This window comes from Lepidochelys kempii, chromosome 4 (genome assembly GCF_965140265.1).
Source record: "Lepidochelys kempii isolate rLepKem1 chromosome 4, rLepKem1.hap2, whole genome shotgun sequence".
NCBI lineage: Eukaryota > Metazoa > Chordata > Testudines > Cheloniidae > Lepidochelys > Lepidochelys kempii.
Genome location: NC_133259.1, coordinates 115342130 through 115365749, shown reverse-complemented (window position 1 = coordinate 115365749; position 23620 = coordinate 115342130). Strand labels below are relative to the sequence as shown.

Here is a 23620-nt window from a genome sequence, read left to right as displayed (position 1 = left end):
TTTCAAAAGGCAACTTCTAACATTACTAATGGGCTAGAGAGCCAGCTCTCTCCCAACCTGGATGTGTCACTCACTTGCTTTATCTTGCATTTTCTATTCTTTCAAGAGCTCGTTGTGAGGATGTAGTGTATGAATATATTTTGGATCAAGTTCTAGCTACAGGAAAAGTAATTTTCTTTGCCATAAAAATCAAAAGATATACACATAGTATGGACAAATTCATATTAGATAGCATGAATCCTAGATATGCAACACATGCTTTGTGAAGAAAGAAATGCCAATTATAGATTGTAGTGTTTGTAATTATAAATTTGCAAACCCCCAATTTAATGAGCATTCATGGCCCGCCATACAATTTCCCTACACAGATATGGCCCTTGGGCCAAAAAGTTTGCCCACCCCTGCCATAGACAGTAATGGCTGAAGTGGCATTATTACATCTTAATATAAAAGACCTGGAAAAACAAGCCCAGGATAGGAATAATTGGCATTGTTTGACTTATGCCTTATGCACTAATAGTGTGGGTAGGATGAGGATTGTGATAGGAGAAATATGTTCCCCATCCCCATTCTCCATCTGCAGCTTACTTTAAGAGGCCACCTTGATTTGTTCATCTACACAAACTTCATTCACCTATATCCATCACATGTAAATGCACTAAAATTTTTTTAAAGGATAGAATTATTCATTAAATTTATACAATATGTTACTGGTTTGGAGGAGACTCATACATGTTGTTTGGTTAAATTAGATCCAGTTGGCAGCAGCTTTACAGATGCCATTCAAATCTTCCACCCAACCCACCATGCTTTGACAAAATTTCTATACCAGCTTTTAGATCAATTCCAGATAATACAGCATTACTTAAGAGGAATCTAGTTGTCCTTCATCTCCCCACATTCTTACAATTATACAGTGGGAAGCTTAAAGCTAATTAATCATGATTCAAACTAACTATGAATATCAAATACTGAAAACAATTACAGAAAAGAGGGTGCTAACAAGAAGCTTTCTAATTTTTTCCTAGGTTTTCTGGTTTTAACAAGCAATCTTCCCCAAAAAGACAGGGTCAGATCTTCAGGTTTTCCTGAATTCCTCTTGACGCTCTTGGAGAGGAGTGCTTAGGTGGACTTAGGTCACCTCTCTGCTCTCCTCAATCCTGGGGAATGATGGGGGAACAGCAAATTTCACCTCTCTGCACAAGTTAGAATAGCTCTGAGGCTTCTCTAACTTATAGATGGTGGAAGGACTCCATATGGGCTGTTCCACTGGCCCAGAATACAGTTCCTTTCCATTTCTCCTCCAGCTCCCTTCCACTGTAACATGCCCCCAGAACACCCACTAGGTCATGGATCCAGGAGAGGGTGGCACAGAGCCAGCTATACTAGCTACATGCCACCTGTGGCTTCTCCCATAAGAGGGAAGTCCCCTCATCCCAGTCAAAGCAGCTGCACATCCCCTTTGCAATGTGGGAATGGTGCCAAGAGGATGGTGTGTGGGTTGAGGATCTGTCCCATAAGTGGCAAGTATCTCTTGAAATACTTAAGAAAAGACTTTTATACATGTGTTCGTTTCTTACATCTTATACGTTGTTAGAAAATTCAGTTCAAAGTTTTAACAAAAATAGTCCAACACAACAAGTTTGGATCCAGATCTGAACTTCCTCAAAGTTTGGAGGAATGTTGATATTACACTCATGATAGTGATATAAAAAATAACCAGATAGACAGTTCTGAATTAAAACCCTAGCTCTCTCTTTTGATGGCCAGCCCTCTGTGGAGATAGAGGTAGTTAGGGACTATTTAGAAAAGCTGGACGTGCACAAGTCCATGGGGCCGGACGAGTTGCATCCGAGAGTGCTAAAAAATAACCAGATAGACAGTTCTGAATTAAAACCCTAGCTCTGTCTTTTGATGGCCAGCCCTCTGTGGAGATAGAGGTAGTTAGGGACTATTTAGAAAAGCTGGACGTGCACAAGTCCATGGGGCCGGACGAGTTGCATCCGAGAGTGCTGAAGGAATTGGCGGTTGTGATTGCAGAGCCATTGGCCATTATCTTTGAAAACTCGTGGCGAACCGGGGAAGTACCGGATGACTGGAAAAAGGCTAATGTAGTGCCAATCTTTAAAAAAGGGAAGAAGGAGGATCCTGGGAACTACAGGCCAGTCAGCCTCACCTCAGTCCCTGGAAAAATCATGGAGCAGGTCCTCAAAGAATCAATCCTGAAGCACTTGCATGAGAGGAAAGTGATCAGGAACAGCCAGCATGGATTCACCAAGGGAAGGTCATGCCTGACTAATCTAATCGCCTTTTATGATGAGATTACTGGTTCTGTGGATGAAAAGAAAGCAGTGGATGTATTGTTTCTTGACTTTAGCAAAGCTTTTGACACGGTCTCCCACAGTATTCTTGTCAGCAAGTTAAGGAAGTATGGGCTGGATGAATGCACTATAAGGTGGGTAGAAAGCTGGCTAGATTGTCAGGCTCAACGGGTAGTGATCAATGGCTCCATGTCTAGTTGGCAGCCGGTATCAAGTGGAGTGCCCCAAGGGTCGGTCCTGGGGCCGGTTTTGTTCAATATCTTCATAAATGATCTGGAGGATGGTGTGGATTGCACTCTCAGCAAATTTGCGGATGATACTAAACTGGGAGGAGTGGTAGATACGCTGGAGGGGAGGGATAGGATACAGAAGGACCTAGACAAATTGGAGGATTGGGCCAAAAGAAATCTGATGAGGTTCAATAAGGATAAGTCCAGAGTCCTGCACTTAGGACGGAAGAACCCAATGCACAGCTACAGACTAGGGACCGAATGGCTAGGCAGCAGTTCTGCGGAAAAGGACCTAGGGGTGACAGTGGAGGAGAAGCTGGATATGAGTCAGCAGTGTGCCCTTGTTGCCAAGAAAGCCAATGGCATTTTGGGATGTATAAGTAGGGGCATAGCGAGCAGATCGAGGGACGTGATCGTTCCCCTCTATTCGACGTTGGTGAGGCCTCATCTGGAGTACTGTGTCCAGTTTTGGGCCCCACACTTCAAGAAGGATGTGGATAAATTGGAGAGAGTCCAGCGAAGGGCAACAAAAATGATTAGGGGTCTGGAACACATGAGTTATGAGGAGAGGCTGAGGGAGCTGGGATTGTTTAGCCTGCAGAAGAGAAGAATGAGGGGGGATTTGATAGCTGCTTTCAACTACCTGAAAGGGGGTTCCAAAGAGGATGGCTCTAGACTGTTCTCAATGGTAGCAGATGACAGAACGAGGAGTAATGGTCTCAAGTTGCAGTGGGGGAGGTTTAGATTGGATATTAGGAAAAACTTTTTCACTAAGAGGGTGGTGAAACACTGGAATGCGTTACCTAGGGAGGTGGTAGAATCTCCTTCCTTAGAGGTTTTTAAGGTCAGGCTTGACAAAGCCCTGGCTGGGATGATTTAACTGGGAATTGGTCCTGGTTCGAGCAGGGGGTTGGACTAGATGACCTTCTGGGGTCCCTTCCAACCCTGATATTCAATGATTCTATGATTCTATGATTCTATGATTTTGTTTTCAAATGCTTAAGGCTTTGAGCTGTGTAGGCAAAGCCAGTCAGAAAATGGAATTTTCTTGGGCATTTTTTTTTAAACCAGAAATTGAAACACACGTATTTTGATTCTGAAACAGCACCCTGGTGCCTCATGGGAATTGAAGTTCATGTTTTTCATGCTCCCATGCTCATCTGTAGGTCAGGCTCCCTGGTTGGACTACATCCCCCATGGGGCACCACAGTCTTTTTTTAAAAAAAGTTTTGTTTAGCCAAAAAGCCAATTTTCTGTAGAAAAATGACAATATTCCATTAAAACAAACATCTTATGTGCACGTTCCTATCATGCAGATATAACATGTACTGCTAGCATACATATAGCACACACAGTTCCTTACCTGCCTTTAAATGTTGCACATTTAAAAATGATTAAAAAAAAATAGCCCATTCAGATCACAAAGATTTGCTATAAATAGACCAAGTCAGACAGCTGGAAATTGATATCTCATAGGGTTTTGTGTTATTACAGAAGCTTACTGGAAGATGAACAGTCAGCAGCGTAACATGTGACCAAGCACTCAAAGAATCTAATTATTTAAATGCACATCACATTTTTTAAGCTGACGACCAGAATGTAAATTGTCAGTTTTAACTACTGGCTTTGATAAATTTCTCCCCCTCTGGAGTCATGGAAACCTGCATTAATAAAGGACAAAGTAACAATGCAGCCTTATTAATGTACCATGCATCTTCCACATGGCAGACACATTGGACAGTTATTATTATTTATATTGTAGAAGCACCCACAATGTGCTTTTCAAACACAGACCTTGCTCCAAAGAGCTCACAATCTAAGACAAAGAGCAAACAAACAGGATGCAGGGAGGAGAGGGATAAATCATACAGTCAATTTTATAAAGTAAATATCAGCCACCTGCAACCGCCCTTCCATCCAGCCGTTACCAGCTGAGTATTGCTTCTAGGCATTATGGCAGAAGTCACTCTAGAGGAGAGGGTAGAGGCCTCGCAGATTAGCTTGTGAAGATGTTCCAACTATGAATGGGGATTGGCATGTAAAGAAGTGTGAAGGTGGTTGTGGGAGAAGCAGACAAATGTGGAGGGAAGGTGTGCTGAGGCTGGCATAATTGACTAAGATAGGCTAATGGGCCAGATGGTCTGTTCAAACAGAAGTTGCTGAAGATAAAGGCAGGAGATGTGAGGAATGGAAGAGGAAGATCTAGAGTCAAAATCAGAGAGGATAGTAGATGTGGAGGAGATGGGGGAAAATCATAGAGGTCAGCACCATGGTGGGGGAGAGGAAAGGAAACCAATGGAGCATTATCAATGGAAGATGAAAAAAATGTGGAAACAGAGGAGTCAGAGAGAAGACCAGTGTCAAGTCTATGATGCTTCTGGACAAGGAGTGCAAGAGCTCACTGTAAGAGAAAGCAAATGCAGGGCTGTATCTCAAAAAAAAAAAAATCCAGACTTGACTAAGTGAAAGGAATGGAAAATTAAAAGGTTGTGATGGAATGCAAATTCCAGAAGGAGCAGGAGAAGAGAAGGGAAAAGTGGAGGAAGATGGAGAGGAGGTTTCAAAAGTAGGAGCCAGACAATATTTTTGTAGTTCTTTAATATTCCACTGAATAATGTTTAAAAATTGTGTTTCTTTAGGGTTTTTAAATAATAACTAAAGCCCCCTAAAGAAGCAATCAGCTAGAATGCTTCTGAATCACTAAGTATTCCATCTTTAATCCTATGCCAGGCTGAGTGTGTGTAGCTTTCTGAGAGGCCTACATTTAGGATTTGATCACTGTGCATCTTGAGTCTTGTTGCAGTGGTTCCTTCTGTCAGGCTCTACCTGGTAGCTGTCAGTCATAGTAACAGTGACATACATCCTCTTTAAAAACCCTGTCTGTACAAGGGACATTCCATCCTTCCTCATTTGGGAGGGAGGGGATGGTTACTGTAATTTTCATAATTTATTTATCCCAGGATGCAATTGGGAATCTGACTTCTATGTAGTTCAGTTTGGTTTACATTTTATAACCAGATGCACAGTTGAAAAGCAGAAAAAAGTTTCAGATGGTTAATGTTGCTGGACAGGTGAACTGAGCAATCATAGCATAATTATAAGTTGTGGTATGTAGAAGTATAATAAAAAAGTTGTTGAATGCTTTATGGTCTCTCCTAGCTCCCTTGGTCAGATGTCAAAGATGCAAAAGCATGTTTCCTTTGCTGTTCAGTAAAATGACTGTCGAAAAGAGAACAACGTGTTTCTTATCAATGACAACAAGCCTCCTGTGTCTTAGGCCAAGCTTGTTGAAAACAGGTGCCTGAAATTACAACTTTAGGAACTCATGTAGGGGCCTTTAAGTTGCTGAATTTTGAACATTTCTGAAACGGATGGTCTTCCGTGGGAATTTCTGAATGTTCGGCACTTCCGAAATTCAGGTCACTTATTCAGGTCCTTAAAAATACATGTTGGAGCCTAATTTGAAAAACTTGGCCTTTGTCATCAGAGAAAAGGGCACTGAATTCAAAATGGCAGCCACAAACAAAACAAACCAACCTCACTGGAGAGTGTTCATTTTGATGGAGCATGCACTGGCATTTGATAACAAATTTATGAAAAATGTTGCATAACATGTGCATAAGCTGTTAGTTTCAGACAATAACAAAAATCATGTAAACTTAAGTTAATAACTGGAATTAGTCTAAAAGCCTCGTCACTTGCAAAACACACTCTGGAAAAGTAAACTTTATTTTGGAATGAAGAAAACAAAATCTGAAACCCACAAAACTTTAGTTTGTGTGTGATTGTTCCTATAGCTCAAACACAGGTGAATGTATCGGATTTGAACAAGTCATTTGCTGCCAGGCCAAGTTCACGTACTGAAATGGTTTATTTGCAGAAAGAGAATACAGGGTTTCTCCTTCCATCTTGAGAATACCACTGCTTTCATCCCCTTCCTTCTGTTTCCTCCTCCTCTCACCTGCAACACCAGCCACTTATCCTCTCCTCCCGCCTATCCTCCATTGCTCCCCTTCTCCTGGCTCATCTTCTCTTGGACAATCAGCAGGAGCAATGAGGCTTCAAAGACGACGTTGCTGTGGCTGGCTTCACTCCACTTATTTGTTTACTAGTCACAGGGCTTTCAAGGAAAATCAACATCTCCTCCACTTTTTGCAAGAACAGAGGTATTAACCCTAGTGTCCTGGGAAAATTCCAGTTTGGTTATTGGTATGCAGACTTCAGTTTCCATTTTCTTCTCTTTCTGTTCAAAAACCATTTTGAAGTGGTATTGTGCACTACAAAGTAGCTACTGCCCTCCACCCTAGAGATGGCTGCATTTTAATGCCGAGTCAAATGTTCCTTTTCACTCTGTAGTTTGTAAAGACTTTTAGGGTCCCTCTGGAGGAAAGGGGCTATATAAACATAAGTCCTTCATTAGAACACACCATATAATGAAACTCAGCATTAGTCTCCTTTGTAGCATAAAATTATTATAAATGTAATTGATTAAACTATGATCTTTATAAATTAATCACTTCTTTTAACTCTTAACATAAGCTCCTCAAAGTGCTTTACAAGTATAATAAAATATTTCAGATCAATAAAATCCAATTAACTGCCCAGTTATACCATAAAAAACTCTTTAGTTTACTTTTAAAAGTAACTAAGGCTTCTGCTAAGTTTAATGAACTGAGGCAAAGAATTCCCAAAGCAAGCAGTATTACAATGATACATTATAAAACTTATTCCTTTGCTTCAGTTCTATTACTTCCCATTTTAAAACAGCTCCACTTAATGTGACTCTTACAGCATAAAGTTTTAAATTACATTACACACAGGAATTTGTTACACCTCTTACGTAGCTCTATTATAGCTTGAGCTGCTGTTTTGTCTCTTTAGGTAACTGGTGGGATCAGTCGCTGTTATTTGTACAGCATCACCAACATGCTAGGCTTTATGGACGGGTAAAGAGACAGGGTTCCTGCCCAAGAGAGCTTCTAATGTAACCTGAAGAAGAGGTACAACAGAAGAGAGTATTGAGATATTTACATCTCTGGTAGTTCTGGGATTTTTGCTTTTAATAAAGATTTTGCTTTGTCAGGATTGAGGACGCACTCAGATTATATCTATTCCCTTGCAAATGCGTAAGATTTCACCTGTGCCTTTTAGTTGCAATTCAAACTAAAATATCATGGATGTCAAAGCCCCAGTGTACTTTTAACAAGGCCAATGTGAATTATTTACAAGCTATAATACGTCAGCACAAATTCCTAAGGAGAACAGTTAATCTGAGACATTTCCGGAGTTGGGTACAGATTTTTGAGGAATAAGATGTTCAAAGCAATGTACAAAGTTAAAGCAGCGTAAGTGCTTATTTCAGTTATTTAGTACTAATAAATGCCTTCATCACATGTTTTATGTACACCGAATCTATCCACTGACTGTAGCCTTTTGCGGAGTGTGAGCACCACAAGAAAGCCTTAGTATGTGGGCTCTGTGCAGGTGGAGTGGTTGTGTGGTGAAATGCATCTGATCAAATCTAGATTAACAAATTCATATAGGTGAACTACCCCTTCACTTCATTCTGTAGTCAATACTGAAGACCAATGCTCTGGGGGGCAGCAGTGTCCTAACAGGAGGTCTTGGGTATGCAGGGGCCCATGCTGCAGCCACCCCTTCATGAGTCTGCTGGGGTGGTGTCAGAAGGGATCACTCATTGCAAGAGCACCTCTTCCTAGTCAGGCATGGCATAGAAGCTTCCTCCTATATGGCACCCCCTGCCAATGGTCACTGCATGGTCTCTCTTCCCATAATTCACAGATCTCTCTCTTCACAACATAGTCCTCTGCTAGGTCACTATAAAGTCCCCACTTCCAGGGTATCAAAGTCTCACTGGACCAGCTATCCAGGTGGCACCTCCAACAGTTCTGCACCACTTCCCAGGAACTAGTAGAGGAGCTCAGGCCCTACGTCTACACTGGGTGCCAGCCCAAGCACCCTATAACCAGGGGCCAAGATCTACATAGTCCCCTTCCTTGCCGCTGTTTCCTACCCCGTCTTCTCTTTTCTCACAATTCCTCTGGGCTTGACCCTTCTTCCAGAGATAGGGTCTCTCAGCTTATACACCCCCACTGAGTTTATTCCTTCCCATCTCTCTTCTGTCAGAGAGAGAGTACAGACTCTCTCCCTGCAGCCCCTTTCTGCTGTCAGTTTACAGAAGCCCAGCCTGCTCCTGACCAGCTGTGCTTCATCTTCAATTAGTCTTTCCAGTCCCTGATTCTCCCTCAGCTGCAGTCTATATTGTTAATTGCCCCCTTCCGAAACACCTTCACACCACACTAGCCCTGAAACTGTTAACACCCCATCACAGGTCCCCTAACACAGAAAGATGAGAGTCCTCCTTCCTTTGGGAAGACCTCAGCTGACAGAGTAAAGAAATCTGGGCAGACCTATCTTGCCCAAAGAGGTATGGTGGGTAGACTGACCATAAGCCCACCAGATTGCTTTTGTATAGGTGGCCCCTCCCACTACAAAGAAGTGGCATAGCCATGGTGACACCCATGAGGGGTATGCCTAGGGTTCTGGGTTGTCTTAGTCTGGCCATGCACAGGGAGTGAACATGCCCCTAAATGCACAAGAGCAGTTTAGTGTCTAAGATACAATGGAACACTCACAGGATTATTTTAATGAAACAGTGCATCATTAAAATAATTTGGGATTAATACAGTAGACTGGGATTTTTTTTCCAATGCACTGGTACAAGATCTAGTTGGGAATTTTCCAATGCAACACAATTTCAGAGGAAAATGCTGATATGTCAAACCCAAAATATTTCATGGAAGCACCTCAGGTTTGACTAACTTTTGTCGAATCACAGAGAGGATTCTGACAGAAATTGTTGGGTTTCCTGGTGAGGCTGCTGGGGCATCCAGGCTCCTAGGGTCTGTGGCTCCAGACCAGTCCTGCCATGCGAAATGAAACATTTACCTCAATAAGGATGATGCAGAAGAAATTAGACCTACAAAGAACTCAGGACTGGACACTACCTGCACCCCAGAATGCAGAGAGAGATAGCAGATGAAATAAAAATACCTACAGCAGAGAAAGAAATCAAATTTAGCCTAAGGCTAATTCCAATTTATGCCCCTTAACTTGTGTTTTAAGATGAAAAGTCTGATATAGATCAAGTAGCAGTGATTGCTCTCAGAGAGCAATCATTGCTACTTGATCTATCACCAGCACGCAATTCAATAGTTGGATTTAAAACCCAGCAGGACAATTCAGCACTTTACAGTTATGCAATTCTAATAATCAGCATAAACAGACAAACAAGGAGAAGCCTAGTGTCAAGTTATACATTCTGATCACATCTGTAAATACAGAAATTAGTAGTTGATAAACTTTGATCAGCTACTGCTATTTATTTAGTTGGAGTTCTACAATACGAGCCCACGGTAGCCTCCGGGCTCATGCATGTTGAAATGGATCTTTAATGGCCCACAGCTGGGCGGATTGTTACCGGTACCAGTGAGAATTGGAAACCAATAAGCGTAATGCTCAGTAATTTATTTGAGAAAGAATCACACAAGCAGTTAAGGTTACGCATTATACAGCTTTTCCAATAAGCGTCTGCTACCCAAGTATAAACCCTCAGTAACTATGTTAGCTTTACATAGTATCCTGATTGGCAAACAAAGCAGGTATATCTACCAATTCTAGATGGAGACTTCTCTTCTCTTCCCCTCTCAGGTACTTGGTCTGTTAGTACCCCCGAAGCAGGGTCTAAGTTAGCTTGAGCCCTTCTGGTTCTAGAATCCCACAAAGGTCCCTCAAAGCAGGGCCTAGGTTGCCCTAGGCCCTCTGACTCACAGTGTTTTCAGATGTTACTTGGGAAACTAACTTAACTAATTTACCTTGCTTAGCATTTATACCTTTTGTTCTCAAAGGAGTCACACGTCCCAGAAATATGCCCTGTGGGCGTTCATGACCGGTTTTCTCTAATTAATATTTTAGAAAGGACTGCAAAACAGACACAGACCAAAGCTCAATCAATGTTTACCCTCTCATCAATCATTCACTTAAACTCTTAACATGATGCCATCCAGAGTGGTCATTTTGACCCACGTCAGCTTGTACCAAGCCCACTGATCGCATGTTTTTACATCTTCTTTACTTTGTGAGCTGGTCCCCCAGCTGATATTCAAAAGTTTGATGTTGAAACATACACGCAGATTAAGCCTTTATTAACCATTCAAATGCAGTTTCAGCACTTCCAGTAATTTTCCACATCATTTATTTAATGCTAAGAGAATCCTGCTCCCAGAATCCTCTAGCAAAATCAGACATACCAAGCCATCCCAGACTCATGCTTGCCACATTCATTCACATCAGTCACAGCAATTCATAATAACTTGGTACTGTCTCAAGAATATATAGCACCTGAATTGCCAAATTTCAAATAAGTTGACCCATTCCAACCTCTCATAGCCACTCACAAACTCAAAATCATCTTACACTCAAGCAAAAGCTCCTCTTCCCACATCCTACCCTGCTTGTTTCCTACCCCACTTCAGCCCCTTTCCCCTTATCTGTCCAAGTCTTTGGTGGCTCTAGCTCAGTTTTCCCAAACATACACAAGTTTTTGGTAGCTTTGCCTCTCTCCACACTTCCCCTATCCCTTGTCTCTCTGGCCCTTTCTTCACCTCCATTCTTATGTTAGGTACCTTGCCAGTCAGCAGTGGATATGCTAACTAGACAAAGCAGTTACTGCTACCATCTGCCTTCTCATATGTCCCTCCTAAGACTGGCTGCTCCAGATGGTGCCAGAAGAACAGAGAGGAGGCTCACAGGTAGATGGTTGGGCAGACTAAGAAAACCCTATTTACTCTGCAGAAAAAAGTAATTTCCTGCGTGAAAATAGGGATTTACCAGCTTTCCTCACCTCCTGTTCTTGCTTCACGGCCCCTTCTTTTGCCATTTGATACTTCAGAAAGATGGCCAGGCTTTGAAGCTTTACACTTTCCCATGTGATTGTAGCAGCAACTGCAGGACCCCGACCCTCACAGAGGCTGCTGGTATAGGATTTATGCCTAGCATATGCTGTTTAGCTGATGTGGAACTGTTGTGATAATGGGGTCTACACATGTGCCCTAATTGTGAGTTCAACTGTAGAAAGAGTGAAAATTTATATTGTGCTGCAAGTGGAAAGCCCTGGCTGGGATGATTTAACTGGGAATTGGTCCTGCTTCGAGCAGGGGGTTGGACTAGATGACCTTCAGGGGTCCCTTCCAACCCTGATATTCTATGAATCCCACAGGGACTGGTTCTTGGCCTACGCTTTTGACCATTTTTATCAATGACCTGGATGAAAACATACAATCATCACTGATAAAGTTTAAAGATGACAAAAAAAATTAGGGGACTGTTAAATAACGAAGAGGGTAGGCCACTGATTTACAGCAATCTTGGTAAGCTAGGTGCAAGCAAACAATACATGTTTTAATATGGCTAAAAGAAAATGTATCCATCTAGGAACAAATAATGGAGGCCATACTTACAGAATGGGGGACTCTATCCTGGGAAGCAGCGACTGAAAAAAAAGTTGAAGGTCATGGCAGATAATCAGCTAAATAGAAGCTCCCAGTGTGACACTGTGGCCAAAAGAGCAAATGTGATCCTGGCTGTATAAACAGAATAACCTTTAGTAGAAGTAGAGAAGTTATTTTGCTTCTGTTTGGCACTGATGCAGCCAGGGCCGGGATACTGTGTCAATTTCTGGTGCCCACAATTCAAGAAGGATGTTAATAAATGGGAGAGAGTTCAGAGAAGAACCATGAGAATAACTAAAGGATTAGAAAATATGCCTTATAGTGAAAGACTCAAGGAGCTCAACCTATTTATCTTAACAGAGAAAGTTAAGGGTTGGCTAGATTATAGTCTATATAAGTATCTACATGGGGAACAAATATTTAATAATGGGCTCTTCAATCTAGCACAGAAAGGTATAATACCATCCAATGGCTGGAAGTTGAAGCTAGACAAATTCAAACTGGAAATAAGGCATAAATGTTTGAGAGTGAGAGTAATTAACTATTGGAACAATTCACCAAGGGGGGTGGTGGATTCTCCATTACTGCAAATTTTTAAATCAAGATCTTCTCTAGGAATTATTTTGGGGAAGTTCTATGGCTTGTCTTATACTGTAGATCAGACTAGATGATCACAATGGTCCCTTCTGTTGTTGGACTGTAGGAATAACCTACAACATCTAATGAGGAAAAATGCAAAAAGCAAGACAGACTGAATTAAAAGGTCCACTGATGTAACCGAAGAATTGTGCTAAGATCATGCTTGATAAACAAGAAATGTGTGAAAACAGAGATCAGTAAACCAAAATTGGTATGCTGAAAACTAGGCCAAATTGATGGATCATTGTAGCAGGATGAGCACCCGCTCCAGCCCTGAAGGGGTTGGAAAAGCCCTGCAGAGGGCTGGAGCGGGGGAAGGGAGTGAAACCCTGGCTGATTGGGGGAAGTGGTGGCAGCTGAGGGCCACGCCCCAATCAGGGCCCAGCTGGCTGTATAAAGGCTGTGAGCCAGAAGCCCCAGGGACCACTCTCCCTCTGCCTATAGAGGGAGAAGGGCCTGGCTGCAAGGTGCCGAGCGGGAAACCTAGGTTGGAGCAGGGTTGGGGAAAGGCCAAGGGAGCCGGGGAGCTCCGGCCTAGGAAAGCCCCAGGCTGCGGGCCTGGGAAGGCCTATTAGGTACAGGGGTTACAGGGGCAGCCACGGATAGGCAGAGGCAGCAGGTCCAAACCCCCTCGCCTGTGATGAATGGCTTATACTGCAGTCTGCCCCAGGGAGCAGGGGCTAGTTGGTGACTGGCAGTAGCCTAAGACTGAGGTGAGGTTGGGATAGTGGGTGGGGGTTCCCCTGGGAGGGGGAGACCCAGAACTGTGGGGGTACTGCCAGGGGGCAGCGCCCAAGACAAGGGCACGGGGTCCGGGAGGGACATGGGGGCCAGGGGTGGCGAGATACCGGCCTGAAGGAGGCGCTTCGGAGGCTGGGTGCTAAGTCTCCAATGATGACCAGCAGGAGGCACTGCCAGGAGAGTCTGTGCTCCTTGACAATCCTATAATAAGAGAACTGGCTATTTAACCTATCACGCCCTTTTGGGGTCCTTAAAGAAAGAAATTCTGGGAGAAAAATTGGCTATTGGAGCAAGATTCGCTGTCGTGGCTGACACTCCCACCATCTCCTGGTCCCCGAGCCTTACTCATTCTGGTCCTGAGAGATGTCCCGACCAGACCAGGCCCGAGAGAGGGAACCAGATATCAGTACCACCTCTGCCAGAATTCAGCCAGAACCAACCACTACCCAGATGTGAGACTTCTGCCTCCCTCCCACCTGTCCTTTTTTCCCCCTCACCTTATTTTTATCTCTTTCCTATCTCTCTCCTATTTTCTTCCATATAATAAGGGTCTGGCTTAGTCAGCCAAAATGGCATATTTTTCAACACGGCTATAAGCCTGTGATCAGAAAAAGGCAGCTAAATGTAATACTCTAAATTACCTAATGATGGTACAAATTTGCCAGGTCTCAGAGTGACTAGTAAGATGGGTGCTGCACCTTCCCGCAGTGAGGCTGCAAGGGAAAGTCAACACCAGAGCCAGAAGCTGTATCTTCTGTCTTTGCTATTCTTCTGTCTTCCCTTATGTACGTGTTTGTTTTGTCTTCTTAGGAAATGGGATCAGACTAACCGCTCCAGCTCATCATAGTTAACTTTCTATTTCCCCCCTCAAAAAAGGATAGTTATTACTATCTTTGCTACCATCTAAAAGACTGTCAGACAAGGTGTGGTTTTTTTCCCCCTTTTAAAAACTCTCCCCAACTAAAGGGAAAGGAAACAGGGGATGTCGTTAAAATGAAAGCCTTACTTAATGCTTCACATTTCAAATGCTTTCCCTGTTTTTTCCTTCTTTTCTGTATCTGGAATAAAAAGTTAAAATGACATGTTTGCAACGGTACTCAGCAAGCTAAGCTCTCTGTATGCCAAACCTTGTTTAAAACTGGGTTAACACCTTTAACTCCCTTTATTCCATCTAAATTAATACAAGTGAACTAACCACCACAGTCTCTTAGTCTCAAAGTGTTTCCAGCATGCTTCTAGAACTAATTCACTACAAATCTTTGGGCTAGATTGTGGCTTTAAGTAAAAAGGGGCAACAGAGAGTAGTCCAAGGACAATCCACAGGGAGACCGTGCCTTCAAGGGTGCTGCTCCCTGTGTATGTGGAGTGCACAGTCTAGTCTATCCATTAGAATAGATTATTCCTCCTTATCAGCCCCTTTTTGGAGCATTGCTCCTGAGGACGCAGGAAGCAGCGGGACTGCTATTGTGAGGGGCCCCTGTGTGTCTGTGAAAGAGTGGGGAGAGTTTCTTGTTTATGCCTCTGCAGCCAAGCAGGGACAGCTCACATTCTGAGCCAATGATGGAGATAAATAAATATTGCTGAAAACACTTCACTGTCCAAAAATGCACTTTTGGTGCCGGTTTAGTGTTGCAAAGTGCTCTGGCTCTGCAGAAACCAGTATCGAGGAGTCCCACGTCAGAGCCAGTGGAAAACTCCAAAAAGCGAAAAACATGACATGTTTTTTCCGATGGGAGCACTTCATGTTTGAGCTTAAACAGACAATTTACAGTTGACTTATTCAGTAGCATAACCTTGGTTATTATGAACGCAGCAGACAAGGTGTTAGCAAGAACCTGGGAGACTGGCATCCATATTTTGGCTACAGTTAATATCCTTTATAGGTTGCTATTTCCAATTTTAATTGATTTTGAAGCCACTTTAATCTGGGCTAGTAGTCTACAGCAGTAATCTAAAACCAGTGAGACTCCTGTAAGCTTCTCTTATGAAACACACACACACATCCCAGACGGTGCTGCGCTGGAAGGAAAATATATCAAACTATATCGCTCCCCTGACAATGCAGCCAACCCTACTTTATGTGGTGTAAGTGTATTAACCATATAGCTTGGAGTAGACTAGGAAAATGGCCTGTATGTTGACAATGATAGATTCCCAAAGCTGCAGAGGAGCCAGCCACAGCAGAAGCTGCCAAAGCAGGGAGTGCTGCCCTGGAGGGGAGGGGTAAAATGGGGCCCAGCCAGGACCACCCCTCGCCAGAGTACTGCCCTGGGCCCAGTACTATGCAGGGGCGCTTTTCTTTCCATGTAGCAGATCCCCTTAAGTAAATACAGCCAAAATCATAGTCATGGAACTAACATGTCCGATGCCATCAAATTGTTCACTCTGCTTGTGTGTTCTACCTCTTCCCACACCCTGTGTCTTGTCTATTTAGATCGTAAGCTCTTTGGGGCAGGGACCTTCTATTACACTGCCTAACAACATGGGACCCCATTCTCGAACATTTTCTGAATAAACATAATTCACAATAATATTCCCCTCAACTGGCATTGTAAACACTTTGCTTAAAAATATATCCTGTCAAAATTGTCAATTAAAGTTACAAAAAACTCAGTTGCTACTTTGTCCCAACAGATCTCAGTCAGACTGTCAGGAATGTTGCTGAAAATGTGTCTCTCCCTTCTATGCCAACAGTTAAGCCATTTTCAACACCTGAGTTGTTGGGCAGGGAGGATCTACTGCCAGCAACTGGTCTTTATGGTTTTCCTGGAGGAGCTAGTCAATCCCTTCAGACTCCAAAGTTGTGCCAAGTGGGCAGTGCAATGTATTGGTATATAGTAGATTTAAACTTGGGTTCTTGGCTCAGTCCTAAGGTCAACTGGAAGAAAGATGGTTTGTGGGCCTCTTAAGGGTAGGCAACAGAGTCTGGCCTAGAGGACCCCTGGGTGGAGATGGGAATGAGTAAGACGACTAAAATATTACTGACCAGTATAAAGTAAAATGTTGAAGTCTAGAGTTGCGTGCTGCAGTCTTAGCATGAGATTGTGTTAAGAATCAGCATTTCTACAGCTCATTCATCTCAGAGAAGAGCTGATACAAAGCTGGGCTGCTTTTCATTTTAAAAAGAAATCTCTATTACCAGCAATGCCTGTAAAACAGATAAAGCTGGTTATAAGGCTCACATATCTTTACACACATTTATTCAGTTTTATTTCCTAAGTGTAGGCTATAAATCAAACCACTGAACCCTTTTTGAAAAACTGAGTTTTACTCAGGCTATTATTTAACATTGGGACAGAGGGGGAGGGAAATGACCTCTCTCTATATCAGACATTATGAAATGCTGTTTATATTTCAAATAATACGATTAATAAGTTCTGCTTGTGGAGTTAAATTTAATTTAAAAAAATGAGACAAGATGCATGAGCCTCATAAAAAATTTTTATCTGGCTCTTCTGAAGGAGAGGCTCTACCTTGTTTAATATTGGCTATTCTGTATATTTTACATGCACTGGGCCAAATTCTCTGCTGGGGTTATCAATTGACTTCAGTGAAGTTACTGACCTCAATGGACTTAGCCCCACCATAGATTTTGACCTAATACCTTAAAACTGTTGACAGACAAATTGCACAATCACCTCTCATCACTTTCTTGTGGATTTCTGATTCAAGACCTAACTGCTTTCCAGTAGTTGTGTTACAGAGGGGGAAAGAAACATGAAATTTTGCATTGAGCTACGGATTAACTTTTTTTCCTTGATAATTTAATTGCACGAAGAAAGATTTTTTTTAAAGCGTAAGGAGATTTGTCATTATGTACTTAATTATATTACTACTTTCATGGCTACAATTGTTAATATTTGGAAGTACCTATTCTGTCTAGGGAGGCTCCAGAGAGCCTATAATTAAGTTGTCTTGTCTGGAGATGTCAAAAATATAAAGGGAAGGGTAAACCCCTTTAAAATCCCTCCTGGCCAGAGGAAAACTCCTCTCACCTGTAAAGGGTTAAGAAGCTAAAGGTAACCTCGCTGGCACCTGACCAAAATGACCAATGAGGAGACAAGATACTTTCAAAAGCTGGGAGGAGGGAGAAAAACAAAGGGTCTCTGTCTGTCTATATGCTGCTTTTGTCGGGGATAGACCAGGAATGGAGTCTTAGAACTTTTAGTAAGTAATCTAGCTAGGCATGTGTTAGATTATGATTTCTTTAAATGGCTGAGAAAAGAATTGTGCTGAATAGAATAACTATTTCTGTCTGTGTATCTTTTTTGTAACTTAAGGTTTTGCCTAGAGGGATTCTCTATGTTTTGAATCTAATTACCCTGTAAGGTATCTACCATCCTGATTTTACAGAGGGGATTTCTTTACTTCTATTTACTCCTATTTCTATTAAAAGTCTTCTTGTAAGAAAACTGAATGCTTTTTCATTGTTCTCAGATCCAAGGGTTTGGGTCTGTGGTCACCTATGCAAATTGGTGAGGCTTTTTACCAAACCTTGTCCAGGAAGTGGGGTGCAAGGTTTTGGGAAGTATTTTGGGGGGAAAGATGTTTCCAAACGGCTCTTCCCCAGTAACCAGTATTTGTTTGGTGGTGGTAGCGGCCAATCCAAGGACAAAGGGTGGAATATTTTATACCTTGGGGTAGTTTTTGACCTAAGCTGGTAAAGATAAGTTTAGGAGGCTTTTCATGCAGGTCCCCACATCTGTACCCTAGCATTCAGAGTGGGGGAGGAACCTTGACAGGAGAGTCCCCAAAATTTGCTCTTAATTTTATATTTGGAGTTCCACATTTTCAATTACTATACATACAGGATTTTTGTTGATATGCGTTTGATTTTAATCTGTTGAAATCTCAGGGTTATGAGACAGTCTGTGAATACATTCATATTTTGAAGGCCTAGAGGACAGGTTTGTAAGCAACATAATTTGGCCTTGAGTTTTTTTAAAAATGATTCTGGGCCCTTGTCATAGAATCATAGAATATCAGGGTTGGAAGGGACCTCAGGAGGTCATCTAGTCCAACCCCCTGCTTAAAGCAGGACCAATCCACAAGTTTTTGCCCCAGATCCCTAAATGGCCCCCTCAGGGATTGAACTCACAACCCTGGGTTTAGCAGGCCAATGCTCAAACCACTGAGCTATCCCTCCCCCCCTTTGTCCTTTACCTTTAAGGTTTATTTTTATTATTCACTCCAATTTTGAGTGTATTATGCATTTATCATGATACACTGAACACGTGTTTATTAATAGAGCTGTTTAGAAACCAGAATTTTCATCCTGTGGAAAATTCAGATATTTTGAAATTAGTTTTCATCCTGAATTGAGGAAAAAAAAGTTGAAATACTGAATTTTTTTTCACAGAACAGAAATTCTAAAACATTTTAATCTGGAAATGCCAGAGTGGTGTTTTGACATTTTCAATCAAAACAAAATGTTACGACATTCTTGAATTGAAAATTCTTCATGTTGGTTTTGTTCTACACTAATCTGTGTCCCCTGTGTTGCCTCATGGGAGTTGTAGCTTGGGTTCTTTATGCCTCATTTCCTGTATTGGAGGGAGTCCCCAGATGGACTACAACTCCCATGATGTACCATGTCACATGACTCTCATGATGCACTATGGCATCTTAATCAGAGAGGGGAAGGGAGTGCATTATAGAACTTGTAGTCCAGACAAGAAGACCAGTCCATAGAGGAAAGTTGGACATAAGGCACCATAGCAGCTCCGGCAAACACAGGTTAATGTTAGACTGACCCAAAATGAAACATTTTGATTTGGTTTAACCTGACCCAAAACAAACTAAACTATTTCATTTTGAGTCTCCTGAAGGAAAACCCAAAAATTTTGCATAAAATTTTGATTTTATGGAAACTGCATTTTGATGGAAAATTCCTGACCAACCAATTAACATTAACGCTGAGCAACAGAACACTTTTGCTGGTATCTACACACATTTGACTTCTATCTTTACTCCAAACACTGTTCATCACACTGAGCACTTGTTCCACTGATTGTTCCTGGCAAACATAGAGCAAATCCCAATCAGTGTAGAAATATCTTGAACAAACATTTTGTTGTTCTTAAACCCCTCCCCCCCACCGCCACCACACACACACCACAATCACTTTGATGTAATGAAAAACAAGATAATTTCAGGCCCCGTAGGGAAGTTCCTGGGACACCAGGACATCATATGAAAAGTGGAATATATGGTCATTATATGTCTTCTGGTTTTGTTTGTGTCACTTTCCAAAGTGCTTGTTCACCTGATAACTCACTGCTAGAGAATAGCAAACAGAATGCCGATTAACCTTGCAAACCAGCCAGCTTTAAAGAGTCCATGCTGTGTGGAGTATAGACATTGTGGGTGAAATCCTGGCCCCACTGAAGTCAATAGTAAAACTCCCATTAGGATTTCATATAGAGTTGGTTGGAGAAACATTGACAGAACCACATTCTGTCAAAATACTGAGTTCCACCAAAACGTTTTGCAAAATTGGGTTGATGTCACTGGAATTTCAATTTGGAAGAAAACTGGGGGGGAAGTTCCAATGAAACATTCTGATTTTTTATTTGGAAATGACTTGTCATTTTCAATTTTTTTTTACTGCATTTTGTTTTATAACATAATATAAAATAAGTCTAAATCAAAACAAAGCAAAACACATCGATGAACGCAAAACAAAAAAGGTTCAGAATTTTCCTTGGTGGGGAATTTGTTCGGATTTGGAACAAAACCTGATTTTGAAATCTCAAAATCCTTTGCAAAACAGAACCTTCATTCTCCACACAATTCTAACTTAGCCAATCTACAAAGCTAGTTAACAGCCTTCACTGCTCTTCCGTTTTCGGAAGCCCAGAGCAAAACCTATTTCAAGCCACAATAATTAAACATACTTTCAAGATATCACATTAGTTTCAACAACATGTCGCCTTTAGAAGCTCAGATGCTATGACAATGGGGCATGGTGTCTAGACAGACAGACTATTCCCAAATGTGCCTAGCCAGAAAGAACACAACAGCTCACATGGATTCCAGCTCAGTCCATGTGCATATGTAACCCACATACCTCCTGGGTGGGGTGCTCTATCCCCTCTAGTGGTACCGAGACCACTTAGAGATTAATGAGTCTGCTACAGCCTTAGCTAAGTACCATGTGGCTGTTAGTTCATGCAGTAGAGGCTCATGCATTTACCTCTAGAGGTCCCAGGTTCAATCCCGCCCGCCAATGACCAGGGGTCTGTTGGTGTTACACATGCACTAAGATGATTAATCCTTTAAAATTCATACGCTAATCTGTAAAATGTACTTGTTGCAGCCTGTAGGCACATATACAACAATGTGAAAAAAAACATAAAATTAACATAACTAATTGAAATAATTTCAGCTCAAAAGAACTAAAAAACTGCCAAAACCAAAAAAAGAAATGCTAGTTCTTGTCATCTACTTTCCCCATTAGTATGGTGAAAAATTGACTCCCCCCAGAGACAATCCCGCTAATCAGCCATGTGAGTTGTAACTAACATGGAAACTTATTTCATGTAGATTACTACTGCAAACTGCAAGTGATAATGTATTGAACAGATTGCTCATTTCACAGGTGATCAATGAAAATTCCATTATTTTAAGACATATTAATACTTAGATCACAGAAAATACATTTAGGAGAAACATTCCTTTCATATTTTCAGTAGTCTATTTAATAATTTGTTACTTTTTTATTAAATAACCATGATGTAATAGAGGACTGTATCTATGTATACACTTTAGTCTGGAACAAAAAAACATTCTTATGACAGACATACAGATGTTTTTTATTGGTGCCCTCACAATACAATAAACAAAAAGGTCAGGACCTGAAGTTAAGGAGTGGGATATCTTATGAGCTTCAGACAGAACTGCATTACACAAACAAGGTTTGTAATAGAGAACAAACTACAAAAACCTGCAATTGTTGAAATTTGAGAGATCCAGTTGGATTCTGGAAGCATGCTGTCTACGCAAAGGCCAACTAAACTTGGTCCAGTGAAGGATGGTCCAATGCTTAGGGCACTAGCCTAGTACTTGGGAGACTGGGTTGCAAGTTCCTGCTTTGCCACAGATTTCCTTTGTGACCCTGGGTGAATTACCTAGCCTCAATGTAGCTCACTGTAAAATGGGGATAACACTTCCATACTTCACAGAAGAGTTGAGAAAATAAATACTTCAACAATTATGAGGTGCTTGGGCACTGCAGTAGTGGGCACCATGGAGTACAAAAATCTATCTAAGGTGCCTGTATTAGCCAATTTTAGATCATCATCAAACATTTTTCTCACGCAGGTCTTTTTGGATTTTTCTGGTCTTCCTTTGACCCTGAAATTTTCCAGTATTTTATAATATTAAACGTCTCTAGCAGAGTTAGGGCAACATATACACAGGATATATTTCATGTGAATCCTCAGATCATGAGATTATAGTCCCAGGAGTGTCATAAAAACAGATTAATTATTTATCAAAAAATCTTGTCATGAAAATGAATACATTTTGTGGTATTGCCTGTTCCCAGTTTTAATCTGTGTCACAAAAAGGAAAAATAATGAGAAGAGGAATTTGTCAGGCATTAAAATTCTGTGATAAATCAGTCTCACTGTTGTGAAATCAAAACCTGGCATACAATTTGTTTCACAACAGATGTTTGATCTTTGGGACTGATCCATTATTAATATTGCTAAAGTTTCTTGTAGCTTATATGGCCTAATGGTCCAATTAAGAAAATGGTTCTGTCCCAAATCGGGATCACTTGTGCCCATATATACCAGAAGAAACACTGGCCCTTAGCATTCGTGAAAGGTGCCAGATTGACAACAAGTGAATCAGATGTCGCTCCATTATTTACCTATGTAGACACAGAATGAGCAAAATGAGAGCCAAGAGAGGGTAGGTTAGCTGTCCATATAGTCAGCTAATCTTTGGCCTCTCTGCCAAAACAGCCAAGAACTGTAGCAAGCCTGCGTAGGCCTTGCTGGAGCCCTGGGCATGGCTAAAGGGTATGAGCCAAGGCTATGAATTAGGGTAGGGCTTGTTAGAATAGGAATATTGGGTGTCAGCTAAGCAAGTAAGCGCATTCCTGACCTGACAGGATGGTACAGAAACAGACAGAGTTCTCAAGTAACTATGTAAACACATTCTTAAGAGATGGTACAAGAACACACTGATCTCTCATAAAGGTAAATAAGGGATGACAGGATAATGGATGAGGATGTTACATTCAAACCACCAGGTACAAGGATAAAGGTGGTAACTAACAACACCTGGAGTGTAATTCATAACTTGTTTGTATCAATGTTTAAAAGGAGCAGTCATAGGAGAGACATATTTGTACTAGTCTAGGGAACACATCCTGGTGTGCTGATTGAACTGGTACGTTGTCAGGGGTATATATATGTTAGTGTACCTGCAGCTCCTATGGGGCACTAGTACTGTGCTTTGTCAACGATAAACTTGGCTGAGCACCTTTGCCACTGAACCAAGCCTGTGGTCTCTCTTTATGACTAACATTGAGGTCTGCTGATTCAACATAGAATATCAGGGTTTGAAGGGACCTCAGGAGGTCATCTAGTCCAACCCCCTGCTCAAAGCAGGACCAATCCCCAATTTTTGTCCCAGATCCCTAAATGGGGCCCTTGAGGATTGAACTCACAACCCTGGGTTTAGCAGGCCAATGCTCAAAGCACTGAGCTATCCCTCCCCCATGGTGCAGCTAACACCGGAGCTCCAAGAAAAGCAACACTCCAAAGCACTAACAGCAGCCTGTTTGCCCAGTGGACACCTGCAGACCATGAACCTACCCACTAAGTGAAGAGCTATGAAAAGGCAATGACTTTTGATCCCCATAGCATCTAATCCAGATTATTTTCAGATCAGAGGTGAAAAACTTGCATCCTATTGCCCAGCATCCTCAGACATAAGCAGTACAGTTTATGAAGTCACCAGAGGTATATCTGATCTACTCATTGTCTCTTTGCCAAAAAATTCTCAGATCCACTATGCGAGGCTGGGACACTCAAATGCCATAATGACAAAGGTCATGAACGTACCTGGGGATGGATAGATGTTTGAATTCTATTTCCAGTCATTAGTTCTGTTTCCAAAACAGAAGAGTACTTTGGGGAATGAT

General features: G+C 41.8%; 1 protein-coding gene across 2 annotated transcripts in view; it reads right to left on the bottom strand.

Annotated features, from left to right (window-relative positions):
* The window catches only part of STK32B (serine/threonine kinase 32B), a 254347-nt gene that overhangs the window by 175293 nt on the left and 55434 nt on the right, over window positions 1-23620 (bottom strand). The window lies entirely within an intron of this gene.